This window comes from Arvicanthis niloticus, chromosome 6 (assembly GCF_011762505.2).
Source record: "Arvicanthis niloticus isolate mArvNil1 chromosome 6, mArvNil1.pat.X, whole genome shotgun sequence".
In the NCBI taxonomy this organism is placed as follows: Eukaryota; Metazoa; Chordata; class Mammalia; order Rodentia; family Muridae; genus Arvicanthis; species Arvicanthis niloticus.
In genome coordinates, this window is record NC_047663.1 from 5104586 (window position 1) to 5125466 (window position 20881).

General features: G+C 52.8%; 1 protein-coding gene across 9 annotated transcripts in view; it reads right to left on the minus strand.

The window, feature by feature from the left end:
- Septin9 (septin 9) overlaps positions 1-20881 on the minus strand; it is a 167755-nt gene that overhangs the window by 21399 nt on the left and 125475 nt on the right. Inside the window, exon 1 of one of the 9 annotated variants that reach the window (XM_034505463.2) lies at positions 11179-11199. The exons of 6 other annotated variants lie outside the window; for them this stretch is intronic. The gene's annotated coding sequence lies outside the window, so the exon portion shown is untranslated. Of the gene's footprint in view, positions 1-10484; positions 10682-11093; positions 11118-11178; positions 11200-20881 lie in introns of those variants that run through there. 2 more of the 9 variants (XM_034505464.2, XM_076935411.1) reach the window with 2 other exon arrangements.

Sequence of the window (20881 nt, forward strand, 5' to 3'; positions counted from 1 at the left end):
TTCCTTTATAATTAGCAACATCACAAGAAGGCCCAGGAATAACACGTTTCTCGGACACATCACTAACCGGCTGAGGAGGTGCACGGGTCTCCAAGCAGCCGGGGTCCTACACCTTCTGCTTCTTCTTCCACCTCTTCTCAAAACCAGAACTGAGCTAGACCTATTATGGGATGTAAACAACCAATCTCCAGGAAAACTGGCTTGCCTTGGATGGTCCTCAGCCAACACCGGAACCTGCAGCCTGGGAGCCGGCTTCTCCCAGGGCCTCTCCAACCCAGGCACTGGGAAGGAATGACATTCATATGGTAATTTCTCCCAAGGACAAGGAGACAGGGAAGGAGGGGAGCTGGCAAGCGTCTGGAAGCTGTGCCCAATGGGCCTTCCAAGTCGGCTTGCTGGCTGTCCCTAAAGAGTAGACACCGTGGTAGGGTAAGGTCACAGAGGGATGGGGGCGGTGCAGGGGAGAAGACTCCCCATTACCTGAAGTTGCTTAAAGCTTTAGTGGCTAACTTTTTTTTTTTTTTGGTTTAATTTGTGTGGTGGTGGTGGGGTAGCAAAACATTCCAGAAATGCCCCCCATAGACTTGTGGCCCCCGCAGGCACCATGCATACATGCCACCTCCCCTCAGAAGCCTGTCTCCCTGGGGCTGAGGCCTGTAGGATTGGCGGTTTGAGGGGGGGTCATACTCAGGAAAGTCCATCCCCACCTCACCTCATCCCATCTAAGGATCTTGATCAGGTCTCTTCCTGTTAAAGAATTAAAAGGCAAGAAACACCTCCACTGTGAGGAAGAAACCAGAAGGGGCTAGCCTCACTGTGAGCCTGTGGCTCCTCTTCCTTTGCTTATCAGGAATCCAATTCACAGTAGTCCCTCAGGCCCACCTATGACGACAAAGCATGCAGCCTCCCGATTCCCCTTTCTGGTGCCTTCCCAGGGCTGGACTGGTAAAGGAATCCTGAAGCCAGGGGCCAGGACCTGGGTGCAGAGCCAGTGCCTGCTGTCTCCCTCCTGTGCCCCTCAGAGCCCATGTGTAGAGTCGTCTTAGCTGTATGTCAGCCTCTGCCTCTAGAGGATACAGAGAGGCTTAGGGTATCCTGAAGGTGACCCCTGGAGAGCTGGAGAGAGGTGGTGGACCTCACCAGGCCCGGGACCATCCTCAGGTACCTGGCTTTGAAACCACTAGCCTAAGTGTCCATGTGACCCAGCGATTTCCCCTGACAAATGAAAACAGGACCATGTGGAGACCTGCACTAGCTCGGGTATCACCGAGACTGCGTCCACAGTGCCCCGGAGCGGAAGCTGTCCTAACAGCCCTCATCTGATGAGCGCTGACACAAAACATGGTCCCACCCTGTAATAGAGCATCCTTCCTCCATGAAAAGAGCTGCATGTGCACAGGGGGGAAACTCTAGCATACACATGGTTTGGCTCTATGGAGGTTTCAGGCACCCAGAGGATGGCGGCTGGGCACACCCCTTCCACTGGATCTACTTCTCTGGACAATTCTGATGAGTACAGGGTATAGTACTAGATGACCTTTTATACATAAGAACCAGATGTTCAAGGTCATCCTCAGCTACTTAGTGAGAGTCATCCTCGCCTATGTAGTGAGTTTGAGGTAACTGGGCTACATGAAACCCTGTCTCAAAAACAAAACAAAACCCAACAGAACAGTGACCTGGTAGGGTGAGCACATTCCCCAACACAGAAGTGGGCAGCATCCACCTCACCCATAGCTGACTAAACTCAGCCTACAGCCCCAGCCCAGGCTGGTGAATTACGCTATGTGGCTCCCAGGGAAGAAACAACCTCTTCTTGTTCCCTCGGGACAAGACTCTCTTATGTGTCTTGCAGTCCATAAGAGCAGGGCTTGGAGCCGGGCAGTGGTGGCAAACATCTTTAATCCCAGCAGCGGGGAGGCAGAGGCAGGCAGATCTCTGTGAGTTTGAGGCCAGCCTGGTCTCCAGAGTGAGTTCCAGGACAGCCAGGACCACACAAAGAAACCAGGAGCTGCCTTTCTTCGCATGGTCCTGTTTCTCGTGGACATGCCACAGTCATACAGATGATCGTCAAGGCCACCCGTGGGCTTTAAAGAGCCTCTGCGAGCCGGGAGCTGGAATCGGTCAAGTCACAAAAAGACACTTTCAAATTAAAGAAGCAAAAATCAATAAAATAAAAGCAGCCATGGAAACAACCAGACACACCCAGGAAAGGGTTAACTGCATCTGCCAAGGTCTCTGGGAAGGAGTGACTTGGGGGAAATCTGCCTCCCATTCCTGTTTCAAAGACTCAAGGGCACAGGCCCTGTGGCCACCTGTATCCAGATCTGATTGATCCAAAAGCAGGGGCTGCTAGGCCCTCAAACCCGTGCTGAATGTTTCCAGGAAGACACCGCCTCTTTCACACAGGAGTAGGGTAAGCCCACTTGTTAGGGCCACACAACCCCAAAGGGAGGAAGACCTCTGGATAGACAAAGGAGCTGACACAGTGGGGGCTTCTATAACTTCCTGCATTACCTACCCCCAAACCTCCAGACCTCTCAGGGCCAGCTCCCCCAGCTCCCATGAACTAGGAGTAGAGGGGTCTCTGATGACTTAGCCAGATGGAGATGCTAAAGCCCACACAGTGAGGTTGGCTCTGCCCCTCCTTTTGAATCCAACAGTGGGCCTGGCTGGGGCCTGTAAAGTCCTCCCAGACCAAGACTGGGTCACGATGGAATGTCCTACGTTTGGATAGATGCTTCACGGTACTGTGAAGTGCATCTGTGGGTCACTGGAAGGAGGAGGTGGCTGCAGCCCCCAGGGCAGCCTCAGGACTCTATAGGAGATGCACACGGGGGCCCAGTTCACAGCTAACCATGGAGGAGGTGGCCATGACACCTGGCAGGCTGGAAAAGAACAACTGAGCATCAGCCTGAGAACAGTCCCAGGCAAGTAGGAAGCCGGCAATGTCTGCAGGAGGGTAGTGTGGGGGTGGCACATGGATAGCAGCTTTCAAAGTAGCTGCTGGGTGCGGGGGACAACCCTGACCTTTCCTTACTTATAAGGTCTCCACAATCCGGGGACCCACACTTCCTAAGTTCTCCTCTGTCCCCCTGAACACACCCACACTGCTGAATCCTGAATAGCCCCTTCCTCCTGCCTCAAACCAGAGCTACCTTGCCTCCAGTACTGTTGAAATCTTAGGGCCCCAGGCATCACCTCCACTTCAACTCTGGGATGTATTAACCAAGATTCAGAAACTTCTGGAAGACCTATCTTCAGTGCTTGGCTTTTGTCAGCAGCTGCAGCTCACGACAGTTAGACCTCTACTCTCCAAATTCTGTGCAGATGGGCTAGACGATCTTCACTCGCCGGGGAAACCGCACAGAGCTGTAGCCCAAGGTTAGCAAGAGGAATAGAACCTGGAGGTCCACTTCCCTAAATGTCTGTGTTCTGACATCATATATGTCCCTGGGAGAGAGCGGTGGGACTAGATCTCACCATGCAGCCCAGGCCAGCCTCAAACTTATGTCCTCCCTGCCTCTCCCTCCCGAGTGCTAGGGTTACAGGCATGAACTGCCTCAGTGTTAAAGCTTGCGGTTAGTCTCAAAGCCAGCAAGATGCCAGAAGCTCACAATCCGGCAGCTGGGTCCTTCAGGGACCAGTTGCATTTCCAACAGCAGAGACAGCCCAGAACCTTGACCCTGTTCTCATGACTCACAGTGGGTCTCCGATCATGACCAACTACAATGGGTCTCCCATCCTGCACACAGTGGGTCTCCAATCATGACCAACCACAGTGGGTCTCCCATCTTGAACACAATTGGTCTCTCATCCTGACCCATATTGGGTCTCCCATCCTGAGCACAGTAGGTCTCCCATGCTGAGCACAATGCTCTCCTATTCTGAGCACAGTGGGTCTCCAATCATGACCAACCACAATGGGTCTCCCATCCTGAGCACAGTAGGTCTCCCATCCTGAGCACAGTGCTCTCCTATTCTGAGCACAGTGGGTCTCCCAACTGCCCTGCAGTATGTTTGAAGCCTCTGCCCTTTCCTTGCTGTCTCTCCTTATTGTCTAAACAGACCTTTGTCAGAGGCAAACTAGGCACCCACTTCTTGACTTTAGGCCTTGTATCATAAGCTAACCCTACTTTTATGAAGGCTTTACACAGGACGCTCCACTCTCTGGGAGCTGAGCCACTCTATTGTCCTGAGAGCATCAGGAGTTCTCAGCATCTTTGGGGTGCTAAAGTATAAGAGTCAGGGTGGGCGCCCGTTAAACCTGGATGAAGAATATACAGTGGAGAATGTCTTCCATTGCCTGAAGGGACTTGGTACACGAGTGGCTGAACTGACAGCCAAGGGTCCAGTTCTGCCCTGGCCACGCTCCAGAAGTCACCAGCAGAGGAAGTAACACCTTCCTAGATACATGCCATAGAGGTTCACTGGGCCCCAGGGAGCCCAGCCAACCTTCCCACATAGTTGTGGAGACACAGAATCAGGCCCTCTGGTGGTTGAGGACTTTTGCTCTGCATGCGTGCGTGCGTGCGCGCGCACACACACACACACACACACACACACACACACACACACACACACACACACGTGCGCGTGCAGAAAAGGCTCAGGCAGCCCTACAGAGACCTCAGTCATCAAACACCAAGCTTACAGTCACTGGTTACCAGGTGAGCTTGTGGTGCTTCCACTCAAACCAGCAGCAGTTACTGGAAGAGCAAATACTTATGCATAGCCAGTGGATATAAACTGGCCACAGACCTCGTCACCTCGGCGCCCTGTGCCACCAGGTCAGCTGCAGGTGAGCCAGGACGCAAACTCCTCTTCTCCCCGGTGGCTACCAGCATCCTTCTCCGCCACTCCGTGTCAGGGCCATGCCCTCCCTCCACCACCAGCTGCCAGAAATGATGCTCACTCCCAGTCAACAGACATCAATGTCTCAGAGCCCACGAGGAACACGCCACCCACTGCCGCAGCAGGAGGCACCTCTCCAGCTCAGTGTTGCAAAGGAGACCTGTTCCTGTCCCCCAAACCTTCAGCTCCCACAGGGGTCCTCAGGGCCTCGTTAGCATAGTCCTCTGCCCTTGGAAAGAACCTGTGAAAGTTACCCAAGGAACATTACTTTGTCTCTTCTGTGCTTATATATGTAACTGTCCATGTGTGTGCACTTGGGCATGTGTGCACATAAATGTGGAAGCCAGAGATAGACACCAAGTGCCTTCCTCAGTCATGCTCCACCTATTTATTTATTTATTTATTTATTTATTTATATTCTGGGTTTTCAAGATAGCGTTTCTTGGTGTAGCCCTGGCTGTCCTGGATCTGGCTCTGTAGACCAGGCTATCATGGAACTCAGAGATCCGCCTGTCTCTGCCTCCCGAGTGCGGGGACTAAAGGCGTGTACCACCACTGCTCAGCTCCTTATTTACTTTTTAAGATTCCTGGTTTGTTTTTTTTTTGTTTGTTTTGTTTTTGTTTGTTTGTTTGTTTTGAGAGATGGGGGAATCTCACTATATAGCTCTGGTTGTCCTAGAATTTACTCTCTCTGTAGACCAGGCTGACATTACAGAGATATGCCTGCTGCTGCCTCCCTTTTGAGTGCTGGGATTAAAGGTGTGCACCACCACTCCCCCACCTTCATTTATTCTGTTATTGTGGATAGCTTATGCACCTGTGCTACGGCACAGATGCAGAGGTCAGAGGGCAACTTGCAGGAGCTGTTCTCTCTGGAGTGTCAGTTCTAGAGACTGTCTGGCTTAGCAGCAGGCACCTGCCTTTACCTGCTGAGCCATCTTGCTGGCCTTTCCATCTAATTTTGAGACAAAGTCTCTTACAGAAATTAAAGCTGTCCAATCAAGATAGGCTGGCAAGCTTAGGCATCCTCCTGTCTCCATTCCCCCACCACCACCTGTCTTCTGTGGGCTTTGGAACTCAGATCCTTCAACTAGTACTGTAAGGACTTTACCAGACTGAGCGCATGCTCTCTCTCTCTCTCTCTCTCTCTCTCTCTCTCTCTCTCTCTCTCCCTCTCCCTCTCTCTCACACACTCTCTCTCTCTCTCTCTCTCTCTCTCTCTCTCACACACACACACACACACACACACACACACACACACACACACACACACACAGAGAGACCATATCTGTCCTCTTTCCTTAAAATTCCCACATGGGAGACAGGCAGGGAGGACAGAATCCCCCAAAGGCCCTTGAGCTGGCCTTGGTGAAACCAGAAAACATTTAGACTAGAGTAAAAAACCTGAGATCACGAAAAGCTGGTCCCCAGTCATTCAAACATTAACCAAGCCAGTACCTAGGTCATCCAGAATCCCCATTTATTGATCACAGTGATCAATAAATCTCAGTGGCCACTGAGAAGAGTAGACAAGACACTAAAATCGCCACTGAGCAGGAGGGCCAGTCACAGCACATTCAGGGCCAGACCTGGCCAGTAACCCGCTATAGGACAGCAAAGAGGTTCACTCCCTGGTTGGACCAGGCCTGTCTTATCTCCTCCAGTGGTAGCAGGCACCTGGAACAAGGCCTGGGAGATAAGATAAGAGATCCTGGAGCACTGAGCTCTGAGTACATTCCACTGTGGAAGGACAACTGTCCCACAACCTCTGGTGACCAGGGTATGCTGGTACCTAGCACCCAAAAGCAAGGGAGAAACCCTGCACGGTGCCACTTGGGAGGCTAAAGCAGGAGGCTTGTTAAGTTCAAGGTCAGCTTGGGTTACAGAATCAGACTTTGCCTCAAATAACTAGAAAGGAGACTGGAGCCATAGCTCAGTTGCTAGAATGTTCTCTTAATGTGGATGAAGTCTTGCGTTCAGTCCCCGGAAGGAGCAGAAGCACAGGTCATCCTTAGATATACACCTTAGATATACAGGGCGTTTCGGGCAAGTCCCTGTCTCAAAAAAGAAGACGGTGAGATGGGAGCCTACAACTGTCAGAAGCAGGGAGACTGAAGACAAGGGTACCAGAATCTAGTCCTCATGTGGCCGGCCAGCAGCAGGGATTCTGAATGCAGTCTGAGGTGCTCAAGGACGCCCCTCAACTCTTGGCTTCAGGAAGATGCCAAGCAATTAGGAAGGGGTGGAGCTCTGGGCAAGAGCCATCCACTGTACACAGATCAGGACAGTAGTTAAACCAGCTGCCCTTGCACCACAGCCAGCCAATACCTTATCTTTAAACAAAACTTAACATGTATGTGTATGCACAGGTACATGTGTCATGGCACCACAGCACATGGGTAAAGTTAAGATAGGAGGACAGCCTGCAGGAGATGGTTCCCTCCTATCTACGTGGAGTAGATAGAACTCACACTGTCTTGGTTGGCAGCAAGCATTTTTTGTTTTTTTGTTTTTTCAAGACAGGGTTTCTCTGTGTAGCCCTGGCTATCTTGGAACTCACTCTGTAGACCAGGCTGGCCTCGAACTCATGGAGAGCTGCCAGCTTCTGCTTCCGAAGTGCTGGGATTAAAGTCATGACAGCATCTTGACCTGATGACCATCTCACTAGCTCCAGGCCTCTGTGTCTTTCAAGGGTTTTGCACTGAGCTGCACCCTGCCTGAAAGGAAGCCCAGGACCCACACCCCAACCAGGTGCCAGTGACTTGGGTGGTGAGCTGTGCTGCAGGGGTAGGCAGTAGCACAAGATTAGTGTACAGCAGCTTCGGGCTCCACAGCCCTTAGTGCAAACTCTCCTTCCTGGGCTCACAGCCTGGGATGCTGTGCTCTTCAGGGTGCATGACAGAGAACAGAAGGGAAGAGGCAGGTAGGCCCACCCAACCCTCAGGCACCAAGGTGGTCTCAGCGCGCAGCCAAGCAGGCTGGGTGGAGACTCCCAGCGGCTGCAGAAACCTGGCAGGTGGAGGTCTCAGGTGTGGAGTATAGAAATGCCCACCTCCCTGGATGCAGACAGAAGCCCCCAGCCCCACTTCACTCACAGAACACATAGCATGCTACTCCACACAGCAGCCACCCTGAGAAGTCTTCCTTGGGAGGGTGTCCAAGGCTCTGCAGCTCCTGAAAGGCAGGTCTCTACCTGCCCAAGGAACAGATCGGGTGCTCAATAAACAAATCAAAGCTTACTGCTGGAAGGCAGAGTCTGGGAGAGCCCTCAGAGCTTATTCAGAGCTTACCCAGAGAGCTAAGTGTAGAGTTGGCTGGAAACTTTTCAAAAGACCAAACTGTAGGAAGTGGGACCCTCTGGGCGGGGCACCACTCCCAGACCATTTCCTAAGCTCAACTGGCAATACTGGCCTAGTCTATGATGTGTGTGTGTGTGTGGGGGGGGGGGGGTAAGGATGCTGAGGGGGGATGGTAAGGTCAAGGAGGCCCACCTAGTCTCTGCCAGTGGCCACTGGGTTTTTGCCTACATGCATTAAAATAAAGCTGTTCTTCCCACACACAGGGCCAGCATGTGAGAGAGGAAGCTTAGAAACTTCCGGGGTGGTGTGGGAAAGCCAGTGGAGACTGTGCTGCATGGAGAAATGGAAGACCGGAAGTGGAGCTTTAATGCTGGCTTCCTAGAGACCTTTGACACAGGCAGGGAATCTGTGCTGCCCCGGGCTATGGGGCCCTCTCTGTACAAGGGGGCCTCAGCCCAGGCAGAGCCACCCTATCTGACAGGAGCAGTGACACAACAGGAAGCTGGGGAGGATATTGTGGCCGGGAGGGGGGGCGGGGATTACAGGCAATAGCACTGTGGTTGCCCAATGGGGAGAAGGCTTCTGATCAATGCCCCAGAGCTGGAGGGCAGTGGATCTGGTACTCCGAGGACTCCCCAGGCCCAAGAAGGTCCCACTCGGACCTGGCATGGTGGGACTTATCTCACCTGGCTTCCTTTCTGGAAGGGCTTCTACCAAGGTTGTTATTACTACTTCACCCTGTGTACAGTAGGTTCTTCTGCCTACCAGCTGAACTGTCACCGCAATGACCCACAGGGGCCACCTGGTAGACATATGAGCATGCTCCAGTAGATGTAACCAAATCTGAGGTGAACCAGTAAAGAAATGACCAGAGAACTGAAAGAGTCAGCTGGGTCGGCTACAAATCAGGTCCCCAGAGACTAAAGATTAAAAGGCCATGATGGTGCACACCTATAATCCCTGCATCCAGGAGGGTGAGACAGTAGGGTGGCTGTAAGTTCAAAACTGCCTTCTATAGCTACCTCGTACCCTGAAAGAGGCTCAAGAATTGAAGGATGAACCACCTTTCCAAGCAGCCCTTGGGTGGAGGCTGGCTGCCCATGCAGAAGGCTTAATAAGCACATTTTTCCTATTTGCTGAAGAGCAACCCCCTGGCTGCCAAGCGAAACTGGGTAAAGTGAGCGATAGACACGTATAAATAAATGCCAAGGGCCCCACGATGCTAGAAACGAAGAGTGAATGAGGGGGGACCTATGTCACTGCAGGAAACTTCTACTTCACAGTCCTCTGGGCTTTCCACATGAGATCTGAACCAAATTCCAACTCTGTCCAGCACAGAGTGGCCAGAACCCACTACTGGGCTGCTTCCGGGTGATACATTTTTTTCTAAGAAAAGGAATCTCACACTTCTCTTGGGGAGCAGATCTTCTCTCCAGACCTCTGACCAAGAGCCGGCAGCTTTTCCTTAGAATGGGGTGGGGGTGGAAGTACGCACAGTAGGTCAGAAGTTCAGGCAGTCTCCAAGAGGGGAAGGCATTTGCCGCTGTCCTTCTGTGCTTGGATGCAAGTGACCATTCTCCGTGCTGCCCGGGTCCTTCCCTCATCTCATCTGGGCTGCAGAGCCTGCTGTTAGATACTGTTTTGCCCCTGGCTTTTACAGAAAGTACAGGTCCCTAAACAAGGTTCCAGAAGGCAGACACCCCCGTTGCACATTCTCTAGCGAAACAAATGCATACCAAACCCCCACCCCACCCAGCAACACCCTCCTGGGCTCAGCACATCACCAAAACCCAAAGCCGACAGAGAATACAAGGGTCCGATGGTGGTGTGCCACCACAGTGTACCCCTGTGGTCTCCGATGTACCACCTTTGTAACAGCCCGCAGCGACTAATTTCCAGCCAGCGTTGGAAGCCGCCCACTATTAGAAGCTGATAATTCTGTGTGGAGAGATTTTTGCAAGGAGCCTCTAATACACCTCTGCTCCTGCCCCGGCTGGAAGTCAGAGAGCCCCTTGCGGAAGCAACGTGCTTCAAGACTCTCCTCACCACTTGGAGTTGGCCAAACATTCACAAAGAGATAGCTGTGATCACACAAAGCCCCTTTTTCTTCTATTCTGCGATCGAAAATCTGGTTCCCGCGTGGAGACCCGGCATCCCGCCACCTATTCTCCCAGGAACCCAGGGCCGGTTTGCCAACCAGAGCCCCAGGCCTCGGGGCTACCCGGATCCCAGCCCCAGTGCACCCATCGGGGCCGGCCAGGCGGGCCCCACCACCTGGAGGCCCCCGGAGCAAACTGTGAGGGGCTGAAAGAACAAAGAGCGAGGACTCACCCCAGCAGCTGAAAGTCGGGCTGCCTGGACGCTGGAGAGCTGCGGCCCGCCCACCGGGTCACATGGCTCGGAGCCGAGCAGAGGATCAAAGGGGCTTTGTGGCCTCGGAACAAGGAGCCTCCCAGAGCGTGGGGCAGAGAGGTAGGAGGGCTCAGGACGGCCTGCGGAGGGAGGCTTGGTGGGGAATTGCTCCGAGGGGCAGGGCGAGGGGACGAGGAGGCGGGGAGAGGCGCACCGGCTGCAGGCGACAGCAGCAGGGTAAGTCTGGGGATAAGAGGAAAATGACAGGGTATCCGCGGAGGCGCTGTTACGTAGGAAGGTACAGTATGGTCCTCAGAGCCATGCAGCCCTAGCCTTTAACCAATGTTTGCCCAAGTCTGTTCCAATCCAGAATCACGGCACCCTCTTCTCAGCCAGGATGGTCTTCCATTGATCCTGCACAGGCTATCCCGGCCTCGCATTACCCCAACCCGGTCAGATAACAGGCATGCACCTTGGTCTTCCCGCAGCCTTCTGTGTTTTGGTAGGCCCCGCCCTCTCCCAATGCCCTGACCCCCCCCCCCCCCCCCCAGAGGCTTCTTGGCAGCTGAGACAGCTCGACCAACTTACTTAAGTGGGCTCTGCTGGCTGCAACCAAAGGAAGGAGAAGCAAGAAAGGAAGCAAGAACCTGGGGCTGGGCTGGGGCTAGCTCACCCTGACTCTCCGCTCTGGAGCCTCAGGGACTCCGGTTGTGTTCTGGCGCCTGCTTCTTCCTACTGTGCCTGAACCTCCGTGGGGGCTGGGCAGTGAGTCAGTAGTCTCCTCCCCCAACTCCTTGCAGGCCCTGTGATGTTCTGGGACCCTGAGAGTGATGAATCAGGGGGTCCAAAGGATAGGAGCTGATACTTCTGGGGCTGGGCCTGGATGCTGGGATCTGCCAGACCCTATAACCTCTGACCTGGAATGAGTCACTCCCAGGCTCAGGCATGGCCACGGTGGCCTCAGGCCAGCTCCCACACTGGGAGTGCTGGGGGTGGGATTCGAGGTTTGCTTAGAGCAAGAGCAATTAGTTCAAGGGGAGAGGAGCCTTTAGTAACTCTGGAGGGGCCTCGGGGCCAGTGACAGATTTCCCCCCATGTGACCTCCATCCCCCAAGTGTGTGCACTCTCATATTCCACCCCCAGCTGAGGTCTGCCCTATCTGCCAGGCGAACGCAGGAGCCTCCAGTCCCTCACGCAGCATCTTTGGAATCTGTCTTCCCTGTCTGGAGTTGATACACCAACTCCAGTCACCGTTAAAGCAGCAGGTTCATTCAAACCAGGAAGCACTCCATCTCCCTTATCACCAAGCCCCGCAGTTCAGTGGAGGGACTCCTATCTACCCATGTCAACACTGGTCACCAACTGCCCTACTGGCTCTCCTTTCTAAGGGCACAGGGCCCCCCCTTCTGAACCTTTATGCTTTGATACCCCCATACCCAGTCCCCCAGCTCTCTGGAGGGCCCCTGTGCGCAGCTCCAGGGAGCTTTCCAGATTGCCAGCCTGGGCGGTAGGGAGCACATGGTACCCTGTACATGGTAACTTTGTGTATTTCTGTGTCTCATTCAACACCATCAAATTGGGTGGTGGGGGGGAGGGCTCTTCCAGAACATGAAGGGGAAAGGGGCTTTTGGAGGCTTCTTTCCCAAGCAGGATATCCCATCCATCCTCAAGGAAATAGCCTGACAGCCACTCAAGTGCCATCAGACCCTCTGGCACAAAGCCCAAGATGCAAGTTACAGATGGAACCCCTGCTATCACAGGGGGAAAGAGGAGGGACCACGTGGCCCACTTTAATTGATCTCACAGAGCCAATATATTATCAGTTCAAGATGTCACCAACGTGAAAATGGCAGAGATATTTCACATACTTCTTTTCTGTGCTAAGACACTGGAATCCAGAGAGAGAATCTGATTCTTCTGGCACCACACTGCCGAGACCAGCCCCACACTGGGGCATTACAGTCCTGTGTGCCAGCTAGGAGGGCGCTGTACCCTGTACCCCATTACTCTTCTCAGTTCAGAGCCACTCAGAAGTCTTCTTGGAGACCCTGGTCACTTCTAGTACCAGATCTACAAGCCACTTTTTGGGGTGGAGAGGACCCAGCTCATGAAACCTACACCTCCTGTTGAGGGACTGGAAGGACCGTGGCACATACAGTTCCGACCAGAGTTTAGTTCCCAGCACCCATGGCAGACAGCTCACAACTGCCTGCAACTCCAGCTCCAAGGAGCTCATGTGTACTCACGTGCATGGAACTATGCACACACAGATACGGTTTAAAAAAAAATCAGTCAACCAATCAAATGTTTTAAAAGGGTATTGAAGAGCCGAGCATAGAGGAGGGTAGAAGGAGAGGAGTTCAGGGCCAGCCTCAAGTTCATGAGAGGCCAACCTGAACTACATGAGACCTTGTCCTTTCAGACAGGGTTTCTCTGCAACAGCCCTGGCTGTCCTGGAACTCACTTTGTAGACCAGGCTGGCCTTGAACACAGAGATCCACCTGCCTCTGCCTCCTGAGTGCTGGGAGTAAAAGTGTGTACTACCACTGCCTGGTTGACCTTGTTCTTTAAAAAATATATATTTATTTATTTTTATTTTATGTGCTTGGGTGTTTTTGCCTTCATGTATGTCTGTGCACAATGAGTGTGCAGCGCCTTAGGAGGCCAGAAGAGGGGGTTGGATCCCTTGGAACTGGAGTTATAGATGGCTGTGAGTGACCACGTGATGCTGGGGATACTGGGGTAACCTCAGTCCTCCGGAAGAGCAGAGCGGTAAATGCCCTTAATTGATGAGCCATCTCCAGCCTGAGACCTGGTCTTTTTTTTTTTTTTTTTTTTTTAGAAGATGGGGAAGTAGCTAGTTAGTAAAGTGATTGCCTGGCATGCAGGAAGCCTTGGTTTGAATGCTTCATATTCAGGACACGATGGCACACTCCAGTAATCTCAACACAGCATGTGGAGGAGGAGTTCAGGGTCATCCTCAGCTACATGGTGAGTTAGAGGCCAGCCTGGGCTATGTGAAACAGTATTCAAAAAAAAAAAAAAAAAAAAGATAAAAGCAGGAAATCTCAGAGATCCAGAGCCATGTCCCCAAGTTCACTGTCAGGAAGAGGGGAATTTGTCTTAAAGAATCAACTCAATAAATACCTGGCCACACGCCACGTAGACTGCGCCAAAGTCACCATCAGCTCTCTCCTGGATGCACCTTCTCATTCACACTGGTTTGAAGGGACATGGGATGATGAGTCCAACCCACAGGGAGCCAGCTGCTGACCTGACTCATTGTGTACTGCCAGATGCCTGTGCTGTGGAGCTCAGAACTGTTTTTGAGTAGAGCCCCCTAAAGCTGATGTGATGAAGACTTGGGAAGGACGCAAACCAGGGTCCCATGAACTGGATTCAGAAAGCAACTGGGTACTCAAGCAGAGACCCCCCCCCAGACAAGGGCAAGAGAGAAGGAGGTGACAGATACCCAGGCTACTTCAACTCCTGCCCTTCCGGTGCCTGGGTCTCCATCCACACATTGGCTTCCGCCCCATGTATATCCTTCCAACAGCCAACTCATCAAGCTATGTTTATTTATTCTAAAGTCACATAGGAGTACATTTTAAAAATAATTCAGGGAGAGAGAGAGAGAGAGAGAGAGAGAGAGAGAGAGCGAGCAGATTAGTGGCTACCAAGGGTAAGGGGCTGACATGGGCTGGCTCCTTAGGATATGGGGTTCCCACTCTCTGGTGATGAGAAGACCCTGCAGGCAGTGCTGAACCAAGACCACTTATATTATGACCAGGGTTGGGGGGGACTGCTTTATATTCCATGTGCATTGGACGCCCAGGATAGCCCAGACTCCAGGTCCTTCCACCTCAGCCATGATGACAGGTATATATCACTCCCAGCTAGAAAAACATGTGCTTGAAGAAAAAAAGAATCAGATGTTGGGCTAAGGACACAGCTGAGTTGACTGGATACTCAGCTAGCAAGTGTGAAGGTCTGGGTTCAATCCTCCCGGCTCCACACAACCCAGCTGTGGTGGCCAATCCCTAGAATCTTAACACTCTGGAGGTAGAGGCAGGAGGATCAGAGTTCAAGGCCAGCCTTGGAACAAAGCCTGGGCACTACAGGAAACCATATCTTTAAAAACAATTTTTTTAAAAGAATTAAATGCATTATTAGTTTCCATGACTCAATTTTATTTTAGCACATTATGCCTTAGAAGTATCACATCTTAAGACACACCAGGCTGACCAATGTCCTGTCCTCGGCCTGCAGGTGCCCTGACTTTTCATGGCAAGGGAACCTTTGGGTCTGAATATAGACAGTGACATAGAGTGTGACCCAGATGGGCCAGCCACAATCACAGGTGTCCCAGACCACAGAGATGCAGAGGAGGTCTGATTAGCATATGAGGTGACTACAATGTGACAGAGACAGCGATCATCAGAGCAAGTGGAAGGTGCCAAGAGCCACCAGAGCAAGAAGAGGCCAGGGACAGATCTCTGGATCCTCCTGCAGGAACCTCCCTGCCCACACTTTGGCTTCAGTCCTGTGGGCCTGTTTAGATTTCAGACCCTCCTCATCACTCATAACTGTCTGTTGTTACAAGCTACACCCTTTGCCCAAACCCACTTTAGCAGTCACAGGAAGTTAATGCGGCCCACGAAACATAAAGGTTAGCCAGCAGAGCAGGTCCACTCTCCAGCCATTCATCTAGGATCTTACTCCCAAGTCCCGTTCACATCCACCATGCCTTACCCCAAAGCAGATGAAGCCCCTCCCCTTTCCAGGTACCTGGTGTGACAGCTAAAAAGCCCACTCCCCACTGCACCCCCAGCTGAGTCCTTGCACAGACTCTCAGGCTCTGGGAGCAGCACACAAGGTCCTTCTCGGTGATACCAGGTGTCTCCAACTCCCCTGGAAGCAATAGTGAGGCCAGTACAGACTTATTTCAGAGAGTGACACCTGCCAGGAAGCACAGGACACCCACGCTCAACTCTACATGAAGCACCAAGCCAGCAGGAAAAGGAGATGGTATGCACGTGTGATCATGGTCCACGTGCACGGACAGAAACACACACACACACACACACACACACACACACACACACACACACACACACATCCTGCTCTCTTCTGGTAGGCACCCCGGCTTGCACAAAGCTCACCTTCCTGCTCACTGTCTTCCATCCACCCAGGCAACAGCTCAGGAGTACAGCAGATGCTTCGACTGAATGCCAAGAAAAACAACATCCTCCCCCGCCCGCCGCTCTGAGGGTCTAGCACTGGAGAACAGAGGCAGGGGCTGATACTTGCATGTGTTGCTGTGTGGCAAATCTGGAGGTCCTGGGGGGTCCTATACATGTACCTTCAAGGCTACATGTCCCTGAGGTGGGGAGACACTGCCAAATGGTCTTGAGGGAAGGCCAGAAGCAGGCATGAGGAGGAAGGGAGAGGCCCCTAGAAAGTATCTGCCACGGAAGACAGCAGCTTGCGCTGAGTTCTGGGTGTTCAGGTACCATGCTGGCTCCCGTCTGGGCCCCGGTGAACTGATGCTAGACCAGATCAGAGTCTCAGCCTCTCTGCCGCCTCTGCCTCCTCCAACTGTCCATTCTCAATAACCCAGCCTCTTGGCTCACTCATGTTCCCCTCTTCCCAGCACCCACTCACTTCGTGGCTGGCCATCTGGCCTCTACCCACCCCGATTCGCCAGGGCTCTGGGAGGATTCCCCTTGGCCCATCTCCAGCCCCGCCCAGCCTGAGGCAGCCCTTGCAGGACCCATCCTCGGATCTCCTTTCCTTTCACTTCTCATCTTGGCTTTCTGGTGTGACCTCCCCTCCCCTCTGCCTCCTCCAGGTTTCTGGTTCCAATCCCTTCCCAGCTGTGATCCATCTCTCTAGTTGGTTCTCAGGACACACCCCTCCTCCCTCTACAGGCCATGTTCTTCCTGGAGAACCCACGTGCCTGAGATACCAGATCCTACTGCGGGGGGGGGGGGGGGGGGGGGGGGCTGCTTCCCCCAACCCCAGCTCCAGAACCAGGCCTGCACCCCTCAGTCCTGGGATCTTCCCCTTCAGATTCCAGAGCTCAGTCTTCTCAGTCCTAATGCTTAGCTTTTGTGATTTTATAGCAGCCCCTCCTGCCATGCCCCATGCAGCTGGTGGCAGTCTATCCATTCCTCGATGGTGTCTACTTCCTGTTTTCCTCCTCCCCCCCACCCCCACAACTTCCAGAGAACCCCTGCACCCTGGCACATCCGAACTCGGCCCCACTGTTTCCCAAGAACCCTATTCCTCAGTTGGCCTCCATGGTCTCCCAGACATCATCACTTCCAGGGAGCATTCTCTCCAGTCGTTCATTACCACAGGTGACACACCTCCACCCCCACCCTGGGTCTTTCCGTGGCCTGGAGGACTGGCCACTAACTCGAAAAGCCCTGTCCCCTCCTGGTCTCCTTGGTAACAGGTTTCAGAGCAGGTCTGTGGCCCTAAGCTGTAGGGCAGGATGGGCTGTTTCCTCCTTTCTGAGAAGCCCCACCCCTACCCCTGTCAGAGAACAGCACCCAACTGTAGGCCTTTTCCTTCTTGAAAAGCTAACATTAAGCACGGCATGGTGTTGCATATCTGTGATCCCAGCTGAGGCAGGAGGATTGAGTTTTGAAACCAGCCTGAGCTACACAGCAAGACCTTGTCTCAAACACATGAAACCTGTGACACCCGCGTGTCTTCTGTGCTACTGCATGCTATCTTAACTTGAGGTGTGACCCCAGAGTCTGCAGCCAACTGTCTTACCTCAGTGTGATCACCACCCTACCTTGTAGATCAGTTCTAGCACGCTGCCACCCCATCCTTCAGGCCCTTCACCTCACCCCGACCAAACGCAGCCAAAACCCCACCAGGCCCACAGATTTCCACGGCTCAGACAAGGCTAAAAGTACCCAGGTGTCCAGCCCTGTGGGCTCCCTGGTCTAGAGAGAAGGGTAGCAGATTGGGTTCACCAGGCAGCTGGGCAGGGCAATGCCTCATCTTCCCACCCTGCAGCCAGGACAGAACCTACACACCTGAGGTGCTTAGGTGCTGGACTTTAAGGCAAATTCTACCTGTTTTGGTGTTTCCAAGGCACCCCGTTGATGGGTGATGGGGGTGGGGAGCAGGAAGGAGAGCCATTTCTTTGAGTTTTAAAAATGGGCTCAGTAAAGTTTCACTCTAAACCACACAGCACTGCCCAGGTAATACCTACAGGGACGGTACCTCCACCTCAGAGGGGAGGACCTCTGTCATCCAGGAGACTTCCTGGATGTGTAGCTGGGACTGAGAATTGCTGGCTTAAGACCAAATGTGGACACACACACACACACACACACACACACACTTCTAAAAGCTGTGCTAAGCTCAGCTGAGAGTGCTGAGACCCTAGGAGGTATCATTCAGGGCTGGGACACTCGCCACCTCCCCCTTGGGTAACCTCTGCATCCTCTGTGGAAAATGTTCCTGGCACAGGGCTACCAATCCTGTTTATGAGTTACCAAGGAGTGTGAGAATCCTAGCTGGGCAAGCGTGCGAATTTCTAAGAGGAGGTTTCTCCTCTGCTAAAGAGGAAGGGGGACATTAGGGGAGAGTGGCAAGATGCCGTGGGCAGACTGGCTTAGTGGAGGATCCATGAGAAGCAGGCTCCTGGGCTGGGGAGGAGCGTGCAGGGCGTGGTCACAGGCAGCTAGGAAGAAGGGTGTGGCAGTCAGCCTGCACAGACCAAGGCTCCCTGTTAACAAGACAGAAGTAGAAACTTCTGCCTGCCAGCTATGTGTGTCTGGGCTTGAAACGGTGATGTCACGTGCAAAAGTGTTAGCATCGTTCCCACTGAGAATTCCAAAGGCTGTACAAAGGCTGGAGACCTGGGTGTCTCACAGACACAAGCCCTAACACAAAAGTCAAGATGACAGGCTGAGAAGATGGTTCGGCAGGTAAATGCACTTATCACAAAAACACAAGGACCTGAGTTCGAATCCCAGCCCTGGCATAAATGTCACATGGGCATCTAGAACTCCAGTGCTGTGGAGAGCAGAGGTGGGAAGATCATGTGGCTCCCTGGCTGCCAGCCTTGCTCTAGACTCACTGAGGGAACCTGCGTCAAGGGTAGAGAGTGACAGAGCACCGTCCTCTGGCCTCCATGTGAACGCACAGGCACACACGCACACTTTTACCGTGCACAGCTGATAGAGTCAAGATGGTGGCTTGAGGCTCTAGCACTGAAGAATGACAAGTGTTTCCAAATCCCGACTTCACAGGCAAGGGACCTGAAGGAGCAAAGGCTTTTGCAAGCCCCAGGGAAGCAAGAAAGGCAGGTAGGAGGCTAGAGACAGGACAGTGGCAAGTGTCAGGGTGCCCCTTGGCATGTCCAGGGAGGAATGAACCATGGACACCTCCTGCCACAGACCCAGCTTCTCCAGCTACAGGAGCTGGCAGAATTCCACAGGTGGGGCTCAGAGAGGGAGACTGGGAGTGGGGGTGGGTGGGATGAGGATAGGGGGACAGACAACAACACACAGCAAGCCGGTCTCCGGTCTGCTCACACTAACTGACATCCTAGGGGCTTCGTGCTGCCGAAGAGCACCTCAGATGTGGAGCTGGGAATCAGCGCTGCAACCCTTTCATGACCCTGTCTGTATAACTGCAAGTCTGAAAAGTCCACGCAGGTCAAGAAGGAAAACAGGCGGGGCCTTTCCGTCTGTGAAAGGGGAACTGGAGGGTTTGTTCCCAATTTCTTTCCCACCAGAGGTGGGAGGGGAAGCTGTCTTCCAACCTGAGCTGGTAGTATCTAGAAGCATCTAAAAAGTTCCAGAGCTGCAGCCTCACCAGAGAATTCCTCCAGGCTTTCCAGAATAAGATCACCTTCCTGGCTGTGTGTTTCCAGTTACCGCCTGGTGACTAATGGCTGAAGACACACCAGCTTATCATCTCACTGAGCCAGAGGTCAGAAGCTGAACTAGGTCAGGGTGTCCACAGGCGTGCCCACAGCTTCCTAACTAGAGGTTCCGGGTTGAATATCTTTTCTTGCACTTTCTACCTATACTTCCTGGTTCTTGGTCCTTCCTTTTCCTTTGGCTTGGCCTTTCTCACACTGCAAAGCTGGGACACCTCCCCAGCCCCATTCTGAAGGACCCTTGAGTGGCACTGGGCCCATGTGGATCTCCCAGGGTCCTCTTCTTAGGGCTGGCTTCTATATAACAGCAACTCCAAAAGCAACCCCCATGGAACATGGTTTAGTCTCACTCCCCAGACTCTGTAACAAGGCATAGGAGACTCTGATTCCAGCAGAAATGTCAGGGTTGGACCACAGAGCTGAGCCTGCCTGCCCAGGTTCTAATCCCTGTCATCTCTAAGATGAGGTATGGTACCTCACACCCTCATTGCTGCCATGTGGAGTATAGGGGCATGGCATCTGGAGCCAGTCCAGATCTGTGACCATCTATCCGTCCCTTTGTCTCAGAGTGCCTCTCAAACCTCACCATCTCTCTTGGTCACCTGAAAGAGACACCCACATGAAGGGCATATCCCGTGAACACCTGAGCACCCTACTAGTGGGCAGTTATAGCCCCACACTCCATATGGTGAGCAGATGCTGTAGGCTCCTCAGCCAAGAGGTCCTGGGATGGGACAGTACAAAAAGCCACACAGTTGAGGAGACATCGGAAGGAGAGGGAGCCTTCCCTCTGGAGTCTGAAGTCTCCAGTCCAAAATTTCTGCGCAATTAACATCGTCGCATTGACGATGACGGTTTTAACAAGGAAACCACATTCCTTTTATAGAGAGATATTTTTGAGTAAGAATGCAAAATTAGCAATGAGTCGAGTGAGCTTCAGGCCGGAGCAGTACACACCCTCAGAGTATGGCTAGACTTCGTTCCCAGAAGTGAACCCCAGATTCCTGAGAATCTCACAAACAAGACTACGAACTTCACTTGCAATAAAAACTGTCTCAACTCATGAGTCCCGGGCTGTGGGCTGTAACTGGGGTTTTGGTTTATCAACTATAACTCTGTGAAACCACACAATGACCCGACTTCAGTTCTCAGTAGTCTTCCTCAGAAAAACCTGACTAATGGCTCTGGGGAAGCAGGGCCCTCTTAAGTAGCCTATGCCCACACTTGTTGACTCCAGTGTACAAACCTGAAGTCTTTTTTTTTTTTTTTTTTTTTTTTTTTTTTGGTTTTTCGAGACAGGGTTTCTCTGTGTAGTCCTGGCTGTCCTGGAACTCACTCTGTAGACCAGGCTGGCCTCGAACTCAGAAATCCGCCTGCCTCTGCCTCCCAAGTGCTGGGATTAAAGGCGTGCGCCACCACCGCCCGGCACCTGAAGTCTTAATAAACACCAACTCTAATTTGC